This window comes from Urocitellus parryii, chromosome 4, assembly GCF_045843805.1.
Source record: "Urocitellus parryii isolate mUroPar1 chromosome 4, mUroPar1.hap1, whole genome shotgun sequence".
NCBI classification, from domain to species: Eukaryota; Metazoa; Chordata; class Mammalia; order Rodentia; family Sciuridae; genus Urocitellus; species Urocitellus parryii.
In genome coordinates this window covers 198,531,410-198,553,468 of record NC_135534.1, presented here as the reverse complement: position 1 = coordinate 198,553,468, position 22,059 = coordinate 198,531,410, and the positions used below count along the sequence as shown (strand labels likewise).

At 55.3% G+C, this 22,059-nt stretch overlaps 1 protein-coding gene and 1 non-coding gene across 4 annotated transcripts in view; one reads left to right on the top strand and one right to left on the bottom strand.

Moving 5' to 3' along the window:
- Dab2ip (DAB2 interacting protein) overlaps positions 1–22,059 on the bottom strand; it is a 184,099-nt gene that overhangs the window by 128,011 nt on the left and 34,029 nt on the right. The gene's annotated exons all lie outside the window — the stretch shown is intronic.
- Positions 12,711–12,783, top strand: Trnaa-ugc (transfer RNA alanine (anticodon UGC)). The gene has a single exon. It is a non-coding gene; the product is annotated as a tRNA-Ala (tRNA).

Here is a 22,059-nt window from a genome sequence, read left to right as displayed (position 1 = left end):
CTGAGAGCACCGGGGTGCAGCTGGGCTACAGAGGCCTCTACACCGCCCTTAGATGGATGGCCCTCCCCTCTGCCTGTAGCCCAGGCCTCAGGAGGCTGGAAGGTGGTTTCAGAGCTTGCTGGGCCTGCTTTCCCTGACCTCGAGTTTGTGCGCTCCTGGTGCCCCCTCGCTCACACTCACCACCCTTACGCGGACTTCCATGCGCACACACACTGACTCCCACTCAGGCCCGTTCTCTGCCCCTATGCTGGGCTTGCCAGGCCCAGGCCCACACAGCCGCCTGGAGCCTCACCCACAGCCAGGGCTGCCCCTGCCCGGCTGGGGCACCCTGGGACAAAGTCCTTGCCCCAAGTTCCACCATGGGGAGGGACAGACTGGGGGGCCCTTGCTCAGAACTTCTATGTCTCTAGGACTGTGCCCAGGGTGAGCCCCTGAGTGGCACGGCTCAGGGCTCCAGTCTGCTGAGTGACTTGGCAAGGCTCCCCCGACCCTTGGCCCTGTTCTCCATGGTGCAAAGAAAGCGACAGTCCAGAAGCACAATTCTCAGACTCTAAGACACTTCAGGGAGCCAGGCATGTTGACACACGCCTGTAATCCCAGCAGCTCCGGAGGCTGAGGCAGGAGGATCATGAGTTCAAAGCCAGCCTCAGCAAAAGTGAGGCACTAAGCAACTCAGTGAGACCCTGTCTCTAAATAAAACACAAAATAGGACTGGGGATGTGGCTCAGTGGCTGAGTGCCCCTGGGTTCAATCCCTGGTACCAAAAAGAACAAAAGACCACCCTTCAGAGGCGCGTGTTAAAATGCAGATGCTCAGGCTCACCTTAGAGAGTCAGGTTTAGCCAATCTGAGGCAGATTCCAGGAACCTGAATTTTTATGCAGCAGGAAGTGGGTCCCCCGGGTATTTTTCTTTAGAAGTGGGGATTGAGCCTTGGGGTGCCCTGTCACTGGCCGACAGCCCCAGCTCTTTTTATCTTTTGAGACAGGTTTCAACCTGCCATGGGAGCCTCCTGTCTCTGCCTCCTGTTGTCACAGGCGTGAGCCAGCAGTTCCACCTGTGGGCTCTTAAGTTCCCCATGGAATCCTCAGCAGAGACAAAGCGGCCATGTCCAGACTCCAGCTTGCTCTCTTTCCCGGAACCCAGGGCCCACAGGCAGGCAGGGGTTATGAACCTCATGGTGCAGAAGGGCCGACCGAGGCCCAGGCTGCAGCTTGCACACTCCCTGAGCCACCGTGCAGGCTCCAGCTCTGCCTCTCTCCCCAGATTCCCAAATGCAGTCTGCAGCCTGGGGCCCAAAGGGTCAGCTCAGGCCAGGCAGTAGCCCTGATTGGCACCTCTGTCCTGGTCTTGGAGCCCTCTGACTTCATCAGGTCTGAGCTGATTAAAAGATCCCCTTACGTCTCTGATAGGCATGGTGTCCCCTTACAGGACTGTGAGGGACAGGGTCCCATTTGAGGCAACACGGCCTGCTTGGCCCTGAGCTCTGGCCAACTTCAGAGTGGACGCCGCTGTCACAAGGGAGGCTTAGACACTCGCACTGGGAGAAACGGAGGCACAGAGAGGAGAGAGCCTTGCCCACACTTGGCAGCACCCAGTGCTCGCTGTGTGCCAAGTAGCGTGAATGCAGCAAGTCTTCATTGCAACCTGAAAAGCGGACACTAGGACTGTCCCCACTTACAGACACAAGGGTTGAGGAGTGGAGGAGACTCAGCCCCGCTGCCGCCTCCATGGTAACTCCAGGCCGCTACAAACGGTCTCCCTCTCTCGTTTCCAAGTAACTAACCTGCCAACAACCCCTTTCCAAAGGCCAAGAGGATGGAGCATTTGTAAAAAGGTGTCCCGGAGCAACAAGGCTGGGGGCCCTGGCTTCTGGTCCTAGCCCAGGAGCGCGGTCAACAGATGTCCCCCAGTAGCCCACGGTGCCTGTCTCCACTGCCTACATCTACCCTTGCCCATGCCCCCCGGGTCTCTCCTCCATGCCTCTGCTCCTGCCATTACCCCTCTGGGACACAGGGCACAGTGTAGGCTTCCTAGACCCTGCATCTCGTGACCTCCGACTTCGAGCTTGTGTCCACTTCTCTTCATCTCTACTGACACGACCCAGGGCCAGGGCAGCACACCTCTGAGAAGCTCCGGGGACTCCCCACCTCCCAATTGCCCCCACTTCTTCTCCTCCCTCCAGAGTCTATTCTCCACTAAACACCCAGAGTGGACATTTGAGAAGCGGCCCTGTGTCCCAAGCCACCAGGAGCTGGCTGGCTCCTGGCTCCTCTTTCTGGCTCACCTCTCCCCAGCCACCTGGCCGACTCCCACCCACTCTTCCTTTCTAGAAGAGCCGCCCCTTCCTTCCCAAACTCACCACCAGCCCCCACGCCTCCCTGCACCCTCTTCTCCAAGCTCCCTGCCCCTTTCCCATCTCGTTGTGCCCAGGAGGACATTTTTGGATGACTCATTTCACATCTGTCTCTCCTGGCACACCGGGCACTCTCTGAGGCTCAGTCCCGTCGGCCTGGCTGGGGGTCCTACCTCCAGGGCCCATCCCAGCACAGTCACACGACAGCTGCCAATCAGGAGAGGGGGCGTCGCAGGCAGCATTCAGGAAAGCACCGTCCTGCGCACAGACTCTGGAACTCCCAGGGGCTCAGGGCACCATGCAGCTCCGGGGCTCTCAGGAGAACAGGACCAGAGGCCCCCCGCCCCACCCCGGCCCCTGCTCAGGGCTTCTCATCCCCTCCTCTCAGGTTTCAGTGCTTCTCATTCCGTGATTTATAGCCCACCAGACGGATCCCCCCATTCTCTCTCACACCCGGCGCGCTGCCTTTCTGCCGTTTAATAATGCCGGTGGCTCGCTGGGCCTCTCCCTGGAGAAATCTAAGGTTTGCCTGTGCTTCAGGAGCAGGCCCACAGGCCCTTGTGGGATTCAAGGGCTCATCTCAGACCCCAACCGGAACAGCAGGTCAGCGCCTCGCACTCGGGGCTAACTGTGCGCGGGCCCCCCTGCTCTTGCCTCCCTCCCTCCGATAGAGAGCATAGCAGCCGAGTACCCATCCCAGTGACCTGAGCATCCTGGCCGATTTTAGGGCAAGGTTGGAGACTCGGGCACTCCTCCAATAAGCCAGGTCACCTCCAGCCCTGTCTACCTAGCAGGGGGGGCTTGCTGGGCTCAGACACCACGGTATCTTCTGTGCCAGGCTTGACTTGAATTATCTCAGCACATCCTCCCCACAACGTTCAGAGGCCAAAAGCACTGCTATGCCCATTTTACAGACGGGAAAATCAGTCCTCAGAGAAGCAACGTTGTGCCCCTTGGTGTGTCCGGGAAGCCGATGGCAGCTCCCCGGGGGGAAATCTTACTGGAGAGAAGGTCAGGAAGGGTCTAAGGCCATAGGGAGCTCATGGCTCCCTGCTCAGCTCCCCACACAAAAGCAGAAGATGCAGGAGGCAGTAAGAAGGCAGGGCCCTAGGGTCTGACAGCCTGGGGGTTGCAGTTCCACCTCTGGGGGTCCTCAGCTGTGTGACGGGGGCATGTCCCCTATCCTGAAGTGGCCCCTGTGTAGACAATGCACACCTCCTGCCCAGGGCTATCCTGCGACTGGGCTGAGAGAACTCCTGGGAAGCTGCCTTGTAAACTGTCAGCCCGGGCGTCACTTCTGCATGTCGGAACAGTGGAGTCAAGTCGTCATGCGAAGACCTGTAGGGGAGCCCTGCCCTCTGGGTGGAAGTGGGGCTGTGTGCTCAGAACCAGCTCAGAACTGTGCCAGGATCTGGGCAGAAGACGAGGCCCCTCCTCAGGCCACAGACGGCTCAGGTCCCAGCCAGGCCCAGCCAGGGGGCCGGGTGGCAGGACGTTCCAGGTAGCTGGGGCCAGGCCTTCCTACTCATGCTCCCCTCCTGGGCCTGCTCTCCTCCCGCTCCTGCTCCTGAAAGTTTCTGCTTCCACTTTATAGTTTCCGTGGCAACCACCTCTCTTCCTCCGATTGTTTTCTTCTTCTCAGTCACTTTGCCATCTTATGCTGAAGGGAGAATGAGAGCGGGTGGAGCAGGAGGTCTGGCCACGAGACAGAGGACAGTGAGGGACACAGCTCAGAGCAGGGTGACCTCTGGGGTGCAGCCAGGGGGTTCTGCAGCCCTGGTGTGCCTCCCAAGGACTTCTGGAACAGGCACTGTCCTTTGAAGGGTTCTCGAATGTGCCCCCCAGGGCAGCACACCTGCCTGGCCCTGCAGGGGAGGCCTGTGGCTGGGCACGCCAGGCATGGCAAGCTGGCTGGACCTAAACCCACTTCCCACTACCTTGTCTTCACCCACAGCACAGCATCTGACCCTGAGCCCTGCCTTCTCTATTCAAGACCTGCTTCCTTCTCAAGACCTGGTTCCACAGTCCCCTGCCTGTCCCTTCTTCCAGCAACCTACCACCCCCACCCCTCTGAGAGCTCTTCTGTGTGTCTGCCTCTCCTGGTCCTGACCCTTCTCTCAGGTGGGCCTCTCCTCTGCAGGCAAAGCCAAGACCTTCCTGGTTCCACTTGCAGGTGCCCAGGGCTCTGCACAGCGCCTACACACAGGAGGTCTGCAGGGGGCAGCACCGAGCCCACAGCCAGGCCGACCAGGGCTGTGGTCCAGTTCCACCACCAGCTAGCCTGGAGCGCCACAGAAATCTGCTCTAGAACTCAATGTTCCTGGTGGTAGAATAAAGACAGAACTCACTTCCTCGCAGGGTATTGAAGACTGGAGGGAGTCTGTGGGTCTGAGAGAGCCTGGAAAATTCTGAAGTATTATATTGAGTCTGGGATTATTTTTAGACCCTGAATTGTGCCATCCAATGAATGGCCCCAGTGCCCCTTGATGCTCAGATCTCATGGCTCTCTTCCTCCACCTGCTGACCTCCCGAGGCACTGGCTGCTGGTGTCCAGCAGCCCCACACCACAGCGACCCTCTACAGCTCCTCCTGCACATGCACGCAGGCGCACGCGCACACGAACACTGTCCCACGGCTCTGCCAGCACACAGCAGCCCAGCTCACGAGGTGGAGCAACAGGGTCTTCCCAGGCCAGCCAGGGCTGGGCAGGACCACAGGGCTGTCTTCTGCTTTCCCTATTGCCACTTCCCCTGAGGTTGGACCACCAGGACCCCTTCCCTTGAGGTCTGGGGTGACCCTGGCAGACAAAGGCTCCCCCTCCCAGCCCACCAGGATAGGTCCCCCTCCTTCCCCCACTGCCTGCCCAGCCTCAGACCAGCCTCGGAGGCTTCCCTTCCCGACTGCTCACGGAGGCTGCACCTGCCCAGACTTGTACCAGGACTGGGCTGGTTTCCATGCAGGAGGGGATGCAACGGCCACGTGGCCCAGGGTGGGGCTCCTGGGGATACTTGAGGGCCATCTCACCTCCTTCCAAAGACCTGCAGAATCAGACAGCTTCGCAGGAGAAAAAAGAATAAGCCCTCAAATAGCAGAACCAAGAAAGTCAACGCAGGGCCAGCTGTGGCCAGGCAGGGCCTCTGCCTCCACACTCCCTCTTCTATCCCTGCTCTACTCCTGCCTCAAGAGCCTAGGATTCCCACAGCTGTCACTGGGCAGTCAGGCCTTTCAGCACCCACCCTGGTGTGCAGGAGGGACACTTCCCAGGGGCCCGCATTTGAAAACCACGGCAGTCCCTGAATGCAGAGAGTCGTCAGCTGGGCGAAACACATGGGCGCCCACGGGGACTCAGAGAGGCAGAGAAAGCCTAAGAGACAGGGGAGTTGAGACCAGGGGAGGCCGGGCCTTTGAATAGGATCCCACAGGCAGAGGGTGCGGTGCCTGGAGCGAACCCACTGAGATTAGCAGCAGCCCAGGCCCACAGGAAAGACCTTACTTGACCTCTCTCTAGGCCATAGTGAGGGTTTGGGCTTAGGGGATGCTGGCCTGGTTCCAGGGCCTCTTAGGCCAGGGCAGTGTTAAATCTCCCATAATGGCCCAGAATGAGGCACTTTCCAGACTAGCCCCTGAAGCCAGATCTGCCCTGGTCACTGATCACAGGACAGTAGCCCAAGAGTGTCATGAAGCTATTGGGTGGTGGGCGCTTCCCAGGTCTTGAACCCTGCAGAAACAAGTCTCCTGAGCAGCCCATTCCAGGATTTCACACCACCCCACAGTCAGCCAGGAAGTTCTTCCCCCTATCTAACCTACATCTCTCTTGCTGAAATGTACACCCACCTGGCTTCGGAGACACAGGAATAACAAAGCACAGAAGCTGAAGCGCCTCATGAGGCACTGGGTTTGCAGCAGAGGTGGGAGCTGGGGAGGCTCGGGGGAGTCAGTGGGCAAAGACACAACCCCCAGCTCTGACAAGAGCGGACAAGGCCTCTTTGTGTGCATGATTAATTTATAGGCCTGGGGAGGGCGGCGGGAATGTCCTCTCGCTGGGCCTCGGAGGCTTCCCTGACCCAATTTAGAAGCTGTGTTTATTGTGTTGCTCGTGTCAAACCTTCCCGACGAGGTCTCTATTCCCAGCGTGCTCATGAATTTTCCGGGGGTTTAATCGTGCACAATCTGAGAACAATTTATTAAGAAGATTAAGCCCCCAAAATATGCTTCTGCATGCTCAACAAAACAGGGCAGATTTATTCTCCGCCATCGGTAGGCTCCCCCTGCTCAGAGCAGCCCCATCTCTCAGTGGAGTTAACGCTTGACCCCCTTGACCTGGGCGGTAGGAAGCCATGTGGAGTGTCCAGCTGCTGGGAACCGTCTGGGTCGAGTGTGGGAAGGTGCACATGGAAGTCCAGGATCCCAGGGTCCTGGCCAGGTGTGCCCAGGGCTGGGAGGCCTGCTCCCACAGAGTTTGGGGTTTCAGACCCTCCTTTGCTCATTTGCTCAGGACATGCCTGCTCAGCAAGGCTCCCTGGTTGACTCCAGAGAGAATGGTTTAGATGCTTCCTGCTCGGAGGCTTGGAAACCAAAGTGGAACTCCTGATGTCACTCTCTGAGCTCTCTCTCTCACGTCCCACACCTGCCAGAGCCTGGGGACTCCTGGATGGAGAGAACTGGTTTAGGTCCTGGGAGGTGCTAGAAAGAGACAGAAGTCATTTGGTATTTTCTGGAAGCGAGGGCTCAGAGGAGGGGTCAGAGGAGGGTCAAGCTGGGCAAGGGAGGTGAGACCAGGGAGGAGGTGTCCTAGGGGGAGACAGCACCTGGACACCTGGTCTGTTCTCAGATGCCAACTGCAGAGGCTCAGGCCCTGGTTCCAGTCTGAAACCTCAGGCTTGGTCCCCTCCTCCTGTCTGCTGGGTCACTGGGGCCATCTGTTTATTACTGGTCATAAGCAGAGTCGTGCTGTGGCATGCCTGGGCTCACTCCATGCCAGGCCTGTGCTGAGCTTTCAACTCCTGTCTTCTTGCACACTGAGCACTGCAGACAGGTGCTGCTATCACCAAGGAGTCTCGGAGGAGGGGATAAACCTGAGGAGCATCATCGATGTGCCCACAGGATGCAGACCTGAGCACCTGAGGACTGAGCCTCCCGCACCTCCACCTCATTCCACAGGTGGGGCGACTCCGTCACAGGTCCCCATGAGGACACTCGGTCTGGGCTTAGGTCAACTCTTAACACCCCCCATCAGATAACCGCCCACCTGACCTCCAATCCCAATCTCTCCCATCATCATCCCTTCCTACAGCAACCAGGTCTGTCCTTGAACCCAAAGCTGACCTTCCAAAAGCCATGCCGTGGTCCCTGGGCCACCAGCCCTGGCTTACCCGCTCCTGCCTCGCATCCTCCATCCGGCTCTACCTTCCAGTGAACCCGCCTCCTCCTGCAGCCCACTGGCACCCTGGCCTTTGGCGTCCACTCCTGGGCTCAGCCTTGTCCCCTCCCCTGGCAGGCCCTCCTCCATGTCTTGGAAGTCCTCAAGGCCAGACCCAGCACCAGCTCTTCCACGAAGCCTTCCCAGCATCACCACAACGCAGGCTGCGGCGGCGGAGGGGTCTGCCTCTGAATCCCCAGCAGCGCAGGGGCTCACTGTCCCCTCACATAGCCATTTGTGTTCAGGGCTCATGCCCCTTGCCCACAGCCCCTGGGGCTCCTGGATGACAGGGTCCTCTCCCTGCTTGTTCAGTGAGGACACCTGACAACAGGACACCTCGGTCCTGTTACTGCGCATGGCCAGAACAGCCTGCAAGCACCCTTCCCCTGGCCTCAGCACAACTCCTTTGCCTTTTCTGGTGCCCATGGACCCCTTGGGCCTCTGCTGGGGACTAAGAACCCCTTTCCAGAAAAAAAAAACTGTTTAATTGCATTAAATAAAATACTAAGGATTACCACTGAAAACAATTACACTGAAATACAGTCATCAAGATATTTCTGAATGCCATGACAGTACTGCACCTCTTTATCGATGCCTTCAGTAACGAGATCTGGGTCTGTTATTCTGAAGTATGATGAACAAAATCATCATTTCAAGAAGTCCACCATCCTCTGTCATGAGAGCTTCTGAGATCTCTATAATTTCAACCAAATCAGAACAGCCAAAGCTATTGTAGGTTAGCGCCTGCATTTGCAATTGAAGGAATTACAATGTGGCATTTAATTAGATGTTAGTGAAGATAAAGGTGGCATATGTATTCCACCCGGAGACTCTGTAGATCCCTACTCTGTAGATCCTGGGAGCTCTGGCCAGGCGCAGTGGTGCAGGCCTGTAATCCCAGCCACTCAGGAGGCTGAGGCAGGAGGATCGCAAGTTTGAGGCCAGTCTCAGCAACTTCGAAAGATTGTCTCAAAATGAAAACTAAGACCAGTGGGGGCTTAAGGGAAAAGGGCAGGATTTGTCCTGGAACTTAGATTCTGGCTGTGCTGGTGGCCAAGCTCTGACCTTCTGGAAGCCTCCATTCCCACCCTCCCACCTCAGTCCCAGCACAGAGGAAGGAAGCCTGTGCCCACAGTTTGGTTGTTGCAGCTGATTCCAAAGCTCCCGGGTGGCTCCAGCTTAACAGAAGCCCCAGAGAAGGATCCCGTAGAGCTACGCGCCCCAGACTGGCCCTGCCGCCTCCCAGGGAACTTGTTTTATGTCCTGAAAGAGCAGGGATGACAGAAGATAAATGGCCAGGAAGGCTGGGGTGGGCTGCGACTGTCTGCACAGAGCCTGCCCGGCCGCCCCCTTAGGAGGAGGAAAGCACCATCAATTCCCCGGGAAGGACGGGTGCCAGGAGGGCCACCCACATGCAGCCACATTTCGACCCAAGCGCCAAGCCCTCCACCTGGCTGTCCACCCACCTCCCGCCGCGGTCAGCAGCTGGGCTCTCCTCCTCCCCGGCGTCCACGGCCGCATCCAACCCAGTCCTGCCCCAAAGCCTGGTCGCCTGTCCACTGTTCCCAGCAGAGCTGCTCTTTGCAGACAGGTCTCCGGGTAGATTGAGGGGGTGCCCTGAGAGGGACCAGGACCCCTGTGTCACCCTGGCCCTCTGCCAGCAGCACCTGAGGCCCACTGCTAAGGCCTGAGGACTCCACTCGGGAAATCTCTCTGGCCTCACTCAGACCCCAGGGCCTAACTCCGTACCCCTCATCAACTACCTGATACAGATCTGTCCCAGCCACAGCTGCCACGAAACTCAGGCAACCTCGCACCTGTCCTGAAGAGGCAGGAGCTATTATCATTCCATTTTACAGACAGGTCCGAGAAGTTAGGTGACTGGCCCAAGAAGGCACAGCTGGTAACTGATGGACTCAGGGTTCGAGCCCAGTTGGTGGAGCTCCAAATCTCCCCATCAGTAGCCTCTGGCCCCGAGTGGTCACCCTGCAACCACAGCAGCCAGAGAGTTTCTCTAAAGGAAGTTTGCCAGGCCCTCTGCACCCGCTCCTCCTTCTCCCATCCTTTCCAGGGCTCCCTCCCAGCCACGGCCTCATCACCTCTCACCACCACCCTCCCCCAGGGAACCCCCGGGACTCCTTCAAGCCTGGAGGAAGATCTTGCTGGCAGACGAATGGGTGATGGCATGGCTTGATGCAGAGGCAGGTTCTGGGTCAACCAGAGCCGCTGAGGGGGCTGGGAACTGCAACGCAGCTGCTCCCTGAGCTAAAGGAACCCCAAGCCAGCACCTCCACCCAGCCGGAGGCACAAGTCAGGAGATCCTCTGCACTCACAGGGGGTGTGAGAAGGCCTCCGTGGCTCAAGTGCAAGGCCCAGGCACGACCTCTGCTCTAGGCTCACTTAAGAAGCAGCATCCCCACCAACGTCCATTTCCCTAATGAATGTGCTTATTCCTCTAGACAGAGGGACACTGGCACCTGGGCCCAACGAGGCCCAGAAAGGATTTTCCCCGAAACACGGGAAGAGCCTCAGAAAGCCTGTGGAGGGACAGCTAGATCAACCTCAGCCTGCAGATGGCTCCAGGCAGCAGACAAAAAAAGCAAGGAAATAAACTAGGAAAAGATTCCAATCTACCTTACTGAGTCAAAGAAGCAAGCAGCAGGGTGATAGGCGACTTTTTTAAAAAAAAAAATTAAACAGAAACACATACATTCTACAGAGCTGAGTGTGTGATTCAAGTGCAAGACAACACCATGAGAAAACACCCTCCCACGGCCTCCCCCTCAGGGCCACCCAAAGGCGACTGCACTCCCAGATCAGCCCCGGGCTTGAGACCCAAGGAGATCAGGACCCGCCAACTCTCAGCATCAGCAGGAGTGTGAATGGCCTCAGCCTCTGTGGAGGCCACGTAGGCAACATGTAACGAAAGCCCAAATCCATCAAATGTCCACTTTAAATCCACAAGGACCCCTCTCTGTGCTATCCCCCAGGATAAGCTCTCACAAGTGTGTGAGAACTGATGCACGAGGGTGTTGGTGCAAATCTGCGAGGAAGCGAGGGTAGACACTGGAAGACACACCCATTCCATGAGCAGCGGCCTGGCTGAATGCATTGGGGACCCTCCTGAATAGGGAACCCCAGAGGGACCCCTGTGCAGTGGAAGGTGGAGATGCCACAGACACGGTGCGCTGTGAGGGTACAAATGTGTGCGTGGCACTGCAGGACAGGTGGGATGATCTCTGCACAGGTAGGTCCCCAGAACAGGAGATAAGAGACTCAGCTTGCAGTCTGTCGTGGCTGATTCTTTCTTTCTTTCTTTCTTTTTTTTTTTTTTTTTTTGGCAGTGCTGAGGATTGAACCCAGGACCTTGTGCATGCGGGGCAAGCGCTCTATCATGAAGCTACATTCCCAGCCCCAGTCTAGAATGTGTGACTTCCCATTAAATAAATAGACGATGGAATACACTCTTATATATAGACATGATAAAGCAGGAGCGGGGCGCGGGATGCTGGGGACAGGGGAGGCAGCGCGTGCGTGGTGCGGGGAATATATAGGAACTCTCTGTACTTTCTGCTCCGTTTTCGTGGGAACCTAAAATTGCTCTGGAAAGTAAAGTCTATTAAAAAAAAGGAAACAGATGGAAAGTCTTTAGAAATTAAAAGCAGAAGAAAACCCTGTCCCCCGAAGTCAGGCTCCTCCACGATGAATCTCCCCAGGCTGTCACCGTTCTCGGGCAGCCTGGCTTCCACCAGCCGAGGAGCAGAAAGGTTTCCTAAAGCTCTGACCAGGGCTCTCCTCTCTGACACTTCCTTCATGCCATCTCGCCATCTCGTCTGCCTCGTTTTGACATTTTCATTTCGACTGGTTCAAATGTCCTTCCTGAAAGTCATTTGTTGCAGAAGCCCTTGTCCCCAAAATGCAGGTTCTCTGTGGACACTCTGTATCCTAAGTAGCTCTTTGTAGCCTCCAGGGCTGGCCAGTGCCTGGCACAGGGCAAGGGCTCATTAAGCATGACAGGGCCAACGGATGCCCTCTGGAGCACATTAACATTTCTAAAAGCCCCAAAGCCCTGCCTGGCTAGACGGCTCTCGGGGGCCACTCATCTGGCCTGGAATTATAATTCCACCCACTCTTGTTAGCAGCATTAGCTCAGGGGGAGGTGGCTCCCAGGACCCACACCCTGATGTGTGCCCCAGGCCTGTGGCTCACACCACTCAGTGACCACCAAAGCCAATGCCAGCAGGAGCCAGGAAGGGAAGGAATGCAGTCGACGATCGTGGAGGGTGAACACCCAGCCCACCCCAGCCCACCGCAGTCCCATGGAGGGCCATCAGCTGGACAGGTGAGCCTATTTTAAGAAAAGCTGCCAGATTTTAACATCAAAGCCTCCTAGTAGTCAATGTAGGCAACGAATCCACACTGAAGAAAAAACCAACAGGGCTGGGGTGTAGCTCTGTGGCAGAGCACTTGCCCAGTATGTGTAAGACCCTGGGTTGTATCCACAGCACGAGAGAGAGAGAAATCAAACACACACACACACACACACCCTATAGGTCACATCAAATAGGGCTACAGGCCAGAGTCAGCCCAGGCGCCCTGCTTCTGGTGGCCTCTGAGAACTGCAGCTCAGAATTCAGAGCAGATATCTATCTATCTATCTATCTATCTATCTATCTATCTATCTATCTATCTATCTATCGGTACCAGAGATTAAACTCTGGGGCACTTGACCACTGAGCCACATCCCCAGCCCTATTTTGTATTTTATTTAGAGACAAGGTCTCACTGAGTTGCTTAGTGCCTCACTGTTGCTGAGGCTGACTTTGAACTCGTGATCCTCCTGCCTGAGCCGCTGGAATTACAGGCATGCACCACTGCACTGGGCCAGATATAATTTTTTTTTTTTTTTTAGGAAAAAAAAAAAGAATCCGGAGGCTGGGGGTATAGCTCAGTTGGTAGAGTGCTTGCCTTGCATGCACAGGGCCCTGGGTTCAATCCCCAATACCACCAAAAAGAAAAAACATTCTTTGGGGGCTGGGGTGTGGCTCAGGGGTAGAGTATTTGCCTAGCACTGGTGAGGCCCTGGGTTTGATCCTCAACACCACATAAAAAACAACAAAACAACAAATAAAATAAAGGTTAAATTCTTAAAAAAAAAAAAAATATCTGAAAAGCCTCATTGGTCCTGCCATGCCATTGGCCAAATCAGAGCCCACATCCCAAGACCTACTCGCCACAGAACTGAAACCTCACACCAAAAGGGACTCAAAGGTCAGCCATTCTGGGGACAGGGTGTGGGCTCTTCAGCTACCAGCTGTGTGTCCCAGGCAAATGGTTTCACCTCTCTGAACTTTGGCTTCCTCGTTTGTCAAGTGGGGGGTGAGGGAGGGGAATGCCAAAGCAGTACCTGTCCCGGGGAGTGCTGTGTGAATGCTTGGTAGTTATGAAAGGAACTCCTGGACAAGCTGCCACAGCCGGGCTTAGCAGGGTGGGGGGTGTAGACATGCCACAGAGGTACTGGACAGCAAAGCAGGGCCCTCCCTGCCCGTCTTCCATGCTCCAGGGGACAGGGGATAATTAGCCTCCGAGCTCTCACCCGGGAAGGTCTGTTTACAGCAGCACATACCTCTCCAGACTCCCAAATCACCACACAGCAGAAATGAACACTTACTGAGAAATATCACATCCCTGGCACTCTGCTCAATGCTTCTGAGAAGTCCCTGTCTTTTTGCCTCCTCAGCAATCCCAGCAGGTAGCGATTTTTACCTCCCTATTTTATTCATGTTTTTACTTGTTTGTTTATTTATTTATTTGTTCTTTTGTTTATTTATTTATTTTGCAGTACTGGGATTGAAGAACCAACTGCCTTTGGCAGGTGAGAGAATGGGTGGACGGTTTCTTCTTAAAAGCATTTGTAGATTAGGAGACAAAGAAGGAGAAAAACAGATGGTGGAGGTAAAGGAAACTCAAAGCCTTAAAGCTGGACAGTTTAAAACTTCACCAAGAAGAGGAGGCCTGTTGACATAGGTAAAGCCCTTTCTGGCCTGGCATCACCATCCTGCACGTTAAATCAGAAGGGGGTGTCACTAAGCTCCAGGGAGGAGCTGCCATGCTGTGTCATAGCAAGGACCCTGGCTTGGCAATCTGGAGCTGACCTTGGACATGCCAAGCTGATGTCACCTGCAAAATGTGGGAGAGAAAGCTGGCTGCTGGCTTAGAAGGGACCACACAAGGCAGATAGGACCCAGCACCCCTTGTGCACAACCCCAGGGACCCCCATACTCCTCAGGAATGTGTCTGCCCCTGACTTAAGGCTTTGAGCGTAAAATTGCATCAGGACCTGGGAAAACCCGGACTTCCAGGGAGGGTGAGCGAGGTGAGCAGACCTTCCCGACCTCCCTGCACACCGTTGGCTTTAAAACTCAAAGTCCCACACCGGGGGAACCCCTCCATCCTGGGCAAACCAAGACGGCTGGTCACCTCAAGAGAGGCCAAGTCATCGACTCTTTCATGAGTTCCTCTGGCAAATATTTACAAAGAACCTGGGTTGGGGTTCACGGTGGAAGGTGTCCAGGGAGCTGCCCTCACGAGCTGTCAGTCCAGTGGGAAACACAGTGTTTTGGTTAGAGCGATTTTAGAGGAGGATAAGTTTATTTGGGCTCATGGTTTCAGAGGTCTTAGTCCATGGAAGACTGACTCCATTCCTCAGGGCTCAGGTGAGGCTGACCATCATGGTGGAAGAGTGTGGCAGAGGGAACACTCACATGATGCTCAGGAAGCAGACAGAGGTAGACTCCACTCAGCAGATACAAATATACCCGCCAAAGGCCTTCCCCCAGGGACCCACCTCCTCCAGCCAACCCTCCCTGCCTAGAGTTACCACTCAGCTAATCCCACCATGGGATGAATTTGCTGATTGGGTTAAGACTCCCATAATCTAATCTTTTCTCCTCTTGCATTGCCTCACACATGAGCTTCTGGGGGACACCTAACATCTAACCCATAATACCCACAAAAACAAACAAGGGTTAAAAAAGTATAAACTGTTTCCAGAACAGCCCCCCATTTACTGTGTGGACAGACTCAGGCTCCAAAGCCCCGAGCCATGCTGTGGATGAGGATGGAGATGTGCCATGGGTTTTATCATGCTTCATGTCTCCCTTCCCCTTACTTTCCACCATCTCCGTTAAGTGAGGAAATGTTACTGAGGATGGAACCCAGGAGCCCTCCACCACTAAGCTACATCCCCAGCCCTTTCTATTTTTATTTTGAGAGAGGGTCTCACCAAATGGCCGAAGTTGGTCCCCCTCTGAACTTGCCATCCTCCTGCCTCCGCTTCCCAAGTTGCTGGGATTGAAAACATGTTAAAGTCATAAATAAATAATGTGTGTAGACATGTGAATTAAAATGTGAGACACATTATAATGAAAAAACACAAGTATTCAGGTGGAGACTAACCGTGGGGAGGTCACTGTCTTTCAGACATACAGTCAGGAACAGCCTGACACTTGAGGTGCCAGCAGAAACAGGACATTCCCCGGAGGAGAGGGGCCAGGCCAAGGGGCAGCAGTGGAAAAGCTAGAGGCGCCTGTGGTCATGCAACTCAGGACAGCTGCCTGGCCTGTATGGAGCAGGGCAGCAGGACCATGGACTGATGGGTGACATTCCCCAAATACCAGCCACCTTCTCCTCAGCAGTCATCATCCTCACCCCAAGAAAACCCCCAGGGAATCGAGGTAAGTCAAAGCCAGAGGACCCGGGATGGCATGATCTCCATCCCATGCCCACACACCCATGGTACCTGTCACTGTCTTGGCCAAACCTGTCCCAAGTGGGCTGTGAAACAATCTCTTCCAAGGGGTCAAGTGACACGGGGTTTCCTCCCTCCTGTGGGGAGGGGGTGGGGTGGCCACGGTATTTTAAAGCTATGAACAACTGACATCTGTTAATTATTATCTGTCTGCTTCTGTTTTGCTTTCCCACACCCTTGCTCAATCTAGCCAGCAACCCTGAGAGGTGGAAATACTGCCTCCCAACAGAGAGAGAATTTGGGGGTACAGAGGCCCCTCGTGTCGTAAGTGGAAGGCTCCTGGCCACATGGTCTTCCAGATAGTGAGTGGGGAAGAGTAGAACTCAGGCCTGCAGCAGGCGCCAGGGGTCCTCATCCCGGCCCCCCTCAATCCCACTTATCTGGAGGTACCCACTTCGTGCCTAAGAGGTGGCCATACCCATCAGGCCAGGCCTTCTGCTGGCAGAGCCCCGAGGTTTCCCGGCTGATCTCCAGTCAATCAAACTGCAAATCCCACGGAGTCTACAGAATGAGCACCCCAAGGAGCCAAGGGCACGGGGAGACACACAGAGCCACGCTGTTGTGTGGCAGGCAGGGGTGTGCTGCACGGGGCCTGCACCCGCTCTGGCTTTGTGAGGGGACTGTGTTCCAGGCAGGGGGACTCTGAGAACAAGGGCGTGGCCCTGGGACAGGCGGGAGGCCTCCGAATGAGTATTCAGGGGGCTGAACCGGGGCTCACAGGAAGGAGCTGAGGGCAAGGGGTGTTGGGCCAGAGAAAAGGGGGAGTGCCAGAGGATCAGGAGAGTGGCCCCATCACACCAAGGTTCAGAGAGCTCCCGAGGGACAGCACGAGAGGAGGTTGTGGCTGGGTCCCCCACAAGAAGTGAGGGCAGGGATCGGGCACAGGGATGACGCCCAAGGGGAATGTCCAGACTTGCATGTAGCAAGAGAGAAGGGACAGGAAGGGGGAAAGCCCCCTGCCCAGGCTTCCCTGGTGGGGACAGGGTTCAGCAGCCTTCACCCACAAGGGGCAAGTTGTGGGCTGGGAGAGGGCCACTGTGAGGAAGGGAAGCGGGACATGGGAAGAAAAGGACTCCACACTGGACAGGTGGATGGGCCTTTGAGCATCCAGGGACAATCACTTCTCTCCACCTGGAACGCAGGAGAGCAGGTCAGAGGCAGCAATTCCCACCCGGGACTGGGAGCAGTCCAGGTTCAGGAAGCCTCGGACACCCGAGGCGTGAGCAGGGCTTCCAGGTGAGAACTGGTAGGGGAGGAGAGGACAATACCCAAGATAGGACCTTGGAGAGTCAGGAGGCATGCACAGAGAAGATGTGTGCAAGGACACTAAGGGACAGTGATGGGGAAGGCCAGAAGTCCCCAGCTGGAGGAGAGTCAGCACTCAGCAGGGCGAGGCTGGCTGGTCTCAAGCAAGAGCATCACAGGATCAAAGTTCTGGTGCATTGAGCTTCTTCTGCATGCCAGGCCTTGAACTAGAGGCTGATTCGTCTTAGCCACCCTGAGGGGACGCTGGGGTTCATACTGCTATCCCATCCGGCAGATGGGAAGGTCTGCAAAGAACAGCTCAGTTACTTGGCTGGCCAAGCCCAGTCCTAAACCCACACACACCCCAGTGGCCGCCATCTGGAGAGAGGTAGATGGTCAACATTTACTAATGGGTCAGAGGCCAGGATTTTCAGAGGGGAAGGAACTAGAAGGTGAACGGGTGGGGCAGACCGCCTTTCCTACAGCCCAGAGGAGCAGGAGCCAAGGGGTGTCTGGCCGGCGCTTCAGCAACTTCCTGCAGAGCCAGCCCAGGCAGGCAGAGAAGGAGCCGCCCATCAGAGCGGAAGGATCTGGAAGACTACAGCAGGGGGTCAGAGCCGGGAAGAACCTTCAGTTCTTGTTCTGCCTTTAGGATCCAAACTTGGAAAACAATGACCACTAAAAGCGATCTGATGACTAAAAATGTTAACTATTACTAAGTTTAGCGACCAGGGTGGAGCCCGCCGCAGAGTGACGTGGAAGTGCAGACTTTGACTGTCACCGCCAGCTCCAGGTTGTACCCTGCTCCCCTATTTAACTCCATCTATGACCACCCCCACCCCTCATAGGGGTCCTGTCTTCTAAGAGCCTTGTCATGGGAGAGAAAAACAAATCCTAACTTCCAACCCAGGGAGGACTTGGGGATGATTGACATCATCCTCATTCCGTGTCCTCTCAGAACCTGAGACCTAAGCGAGAAAGAGCCGGGTTTAATTCAAAGGAATCAGTCACTAACGGTGGAATTCCGGGCACCAGAGTGAATCTCAGGGAGCTTGTGAAATCATTACCAAGATCATACCACACTCTGCTCAAGTGTAACGGCATCTTCAATTCTCACCAAATCCTCACTAAAAAAAAAAAAAAAAAAAAAAAAGGAATCCTAAGATCTGCCTCCTCCTCCAACATCTCTTCTCTCACAGGCTTGGCCTTAAATAGTTCAGTGGGAGAATTTCTCAGTTTCATTAAAACAGTGCCTGGCGCATGGTAGATACTCCATATAGATGTGTTGACTCTGTCACTGCAGAGAACAGTTCAGTTTTGTCACAAAGCACTTGAAGTCCTCCTCAGATTCCTCAGAGTGCCAGGAGCCACACCTTCCAACAGTCACCCTTCATCGCGTGCTTTTGCATTATAATTCTCTTGGTTCTAGAGGGGGCCATTGCACCTGGACAGAAAGGGCTGCCAAGCATGCACACTTGGCCTTTAAGGTTTGGAAGAAGCTGCCAACATTATTTAGGTTCAACCCAATTGTTTTCAACTTTTCTTTCTTTCTTTCTTTTTCATGGTACAGGGGATTGAACCCAGGGGTGTTCTACCACTGAGCTATATCCCCAGCCCTTTTTATTTTTTAATTTGACACAGGGTCTGTCAAGTCTCCCAGATTGGCTTTGAACTTGAGATCCTCCTGCCTTAGCCTCCCAGGTAGCTGGGATTATAGGCATGTGCCACAGCGCCTGGCTATGGTCAACCCTTAAAAGAACTTCTATAACACCCAAACTCACAGCAGCCAGGCATGGTAGACACGCAGCACCCACTCTGCCACACCCTACCCTGCAGCCCGACACAAGGCTAGGGCACATCATTAACCAATCATGGGACTCTTTTCTGCTGAGCCAAGGTGCAGTTGTAGAACCCTTCTCAATGCACAGTTTGGTTGATAGGAGACGCAGTGCCTGGGTATTGGACCTACAAGGTAAATTCCCTCTTAAGGGGAAAAATGTTTCTACAAAAATCCATTGAGTCCAAAGCGGTGATGCACTCTTGTAATCCCAGCAGCTCAGGAGGCTGAGGCAGAAGAATCGCCAATTTCAAAGCCACCCTCAGCAATTTAGCGAGGACTGGGATGCAGCCTGTTGGTACAGCACCCTGGGTTCAATCCCCAGTGCGCGCGCGCACACACACACACACACACACACACACACACACACACTATCCATTGAGTTTAACAACCATTCATAATACTCACATTGCATGCTTATGGGTGGCTTGTTTGTTTATACCTGTGTTTGGTCCTGTGTGCCCAGTTTTCCTGGGGACTCTCCTTTCACCATTCCCAGTGCAGGGAAGAAGCAGAGCCCAGTAATGGGGGACAGGGGGCAGGCATAGGAGGAGAGAGACAGATATCATGTCTGATCATTTACTTGGGCCTCCTTGGGTTTTTTAAATACATGAACCCAGAAAATCCCTTCAGCTTTGGCCAGCTGGGTGGGGGCGGTTGTCTTTATACCTGGAAAAGCCCTGGCTGGTCCCCACAGAAGCACTGAGCTGGGCACTGAGCCCTGATCTCGAGGTGACAGAGTCCCTGTCTTGTGGGTGCTTCCCGGTCTGGCAGGTGATTAGACACAGACCCAAGTAACAATCACGGCACCAATTCCAGCTGCAAGCCGTGACAGAACCAGAGATCAGGGGCCCTCCCCACGTGTGCCACCCCTTCTAACACTGGGCATCTGAAGATCCCAGCCCTGCACTCAGGCCCGAGACCAGCGCAAGACCTCGCCCTCCACTGACCCCCTAAGTGAACAAACTTCTATTTCCTCATCGGAGAAGAAGGGGGAGATGCCATGTGGCACCCAGGTGGAGGGTGGTGGCGGAGTCACAGTGTCCAGAGGCCTGTGCTCACTGTGACCAGGGACAGGCCATCCTTGGGGCTAGACCAGAACTGTGCCCTGTGGGTCTGGAGGAGGGAGCGGGGAGGAAGGGAGAAGAGGAACCTCATGGAACCTATCCTCATAGGCCCCAACGGGACAGAGATGGGGGAGGCTTCCAGTCCAAGATTTTCCTTCCACACCCAGCGCATTTGTCTGGTTTGAAATCAGGACTGTTCCCGGGAGAACATTCATCCCCCTGCCCTGACACTCTGGCTTTTATCCACTGAGCACAGTCACACGGGGCCACCCCCACCCACCGAGGTCCGCCCTTCATGCCCTTCTCCACCCCGGTGCAGCCGGGTGCCCCAGCCTGGCCCCCCCTCCCAGGGGACAGGGCATGCCCTGGGTGGGGGACAGGACTGGGTCTGCCCAGGAGAAGGGTCAGGCCAATTCCCAGCAGCTCTTCTCCTCAAAGGTTCTCCAGGGAGTTCCCACCACCTCCAGGGCTCTCACAGAGACAGGGTCAAGGCCAAGGCCAGAGTCAGGCCGGAACCCATGCCCAGCACTGACCTGCTATGGCAGGGTGACCCAGCCCACAGGACCTGGGAACCCCTGCTTCAGCTCCTCATTTCCCTCCGGCAAACCTGTCCCCATTCCAGGCAGAGCACACCCACACACCTTCCGAACAGAGGGAAAAACTCAAAGCTAAAAAAAATGCATCATCTACAACCACCGACTCAGCCCCCACCACCTATCAGCAGCCGCTGGCCGCCAACGCCTTCCCAAAGGCCTTTGTGGGTATTCCCCTGCCTCTGCCCCAGCACCCACTCCTAAGGCAACATTCAGCAGCTCTGAGTTATTCGAATCAATTACTCCAAGGAAGAACCCAGGCAGACAGGCAGCAGAATAAAGACGGTAGATAATTCCCACCGGCAGGTAATTGCTCCCCTGAGAATTTCAGATAATAAAAGAGGAATCTAAAAGAAAGCGTTTTTCCCCAGAATGGCAGGGGAAATGTGCATCGATAAACAGAGGCTGCTCCCTTCCCTGCAGCTCCTGCCATCTCCATGGGCTGCGTCCCTGCAGGGGACTCCAGAAGGGCCTTGGGAATCCACCTGCTGGGGGTGGGGGTCAGGCAGGGCCCCGTTCAGCCGTGTGGCCTGCTGGGCTCTCCGAGGACATGCAACTCCTATGTCCTTCCTTGGGCAGGAATGAGGACTGAGGACAGGGCTTCGAGGGTCTCAGACACACAACTGGCAGTTAATCACCCTATTCCCTATGTCCATCTCATCTCCACAAGGCCAAAGGCTCTTCAAGAGTGGGTCTGGGCTGTCACACCCTGCCCTACTTTGCCACCTGGCCCTCTACCCCCATGAAGGACCTGCCAGTGGATCCAGGTGGTGACAGAGGGACAGACACTGGCTGATCTGGAGCCAGTTACTGGGTTCTCTGGGTCTTGGTTTCCTTCATGGTAAAGGGGGCCAGAGCATCCCACTGTTATATAGGGGCCTACAATGCCACATCTCCAAGAGCGTCACAAAGCTTGTCACCAGGCATTCCGAGAAGAACGTGTGCTACCATCAGAGGTGAGAGAGGGCTGGGGCAGACAAAGCTCCCCAGGTTTCCTTCAGCAGGCCCTCCCAGAGCCTTTACGACTGCATCCGTGTTTGGGAACTGCACAAGCAAACGTGGAGCCGTTCTCAACTCCTCTCCTCGGAGCATCTGAACAGCCGAACATTCGACGGAGCACACGTGGGCCAGCCAGGCTGTAGATCCACAGCATGAAAAGGCCACAAGGCACTTAAGACAGGGTTGGCCTCAGGAAAATGTCACGGAAAGCATGGTGCTTGGGATAAGTTCTGAAAGAAAGAGGAGGGAATCTGTGGGCAGGAACAGGGTGGGGACATGCCACACAGCAGGACCTGCCTATCAGGAGTGCAAAGGCGGAGAGCCGGGTCACCCGGGGCCCTGGGTGTTATCTTTGGAGAAGGAAGAGGCAGGATGGGGAGGGCCATAGGGTAAAGAACATGCTGCAGTTTGTTTAAGGTCCTTGGGTAAAAATAATGGCCGACTCAGGAGTATTCAGTAAGTGCTAGGCCATTCTTTATGACGCCCAAGAGGCAGGTTCTCTGTGTCTCTTGCTCTGGAGCCACTTTAAGTGGCTGCTTCAATTCACTCAGCTACTAAGTGACAGGGCAGGGATTTGAAGGCCCAGCACATCCATCTCAGGCCCACTCGGCTCCCCCTCCACAGGGACAAGGGGCTGGGCAAAAGCCAGCGCCACCCACGTCCAAGTGCAGAGCAGAGTGGCTGGCTCCCTGTCACCCGAGCTTCTCCTGGTGCCTTGATTCTTTATTTATGTTC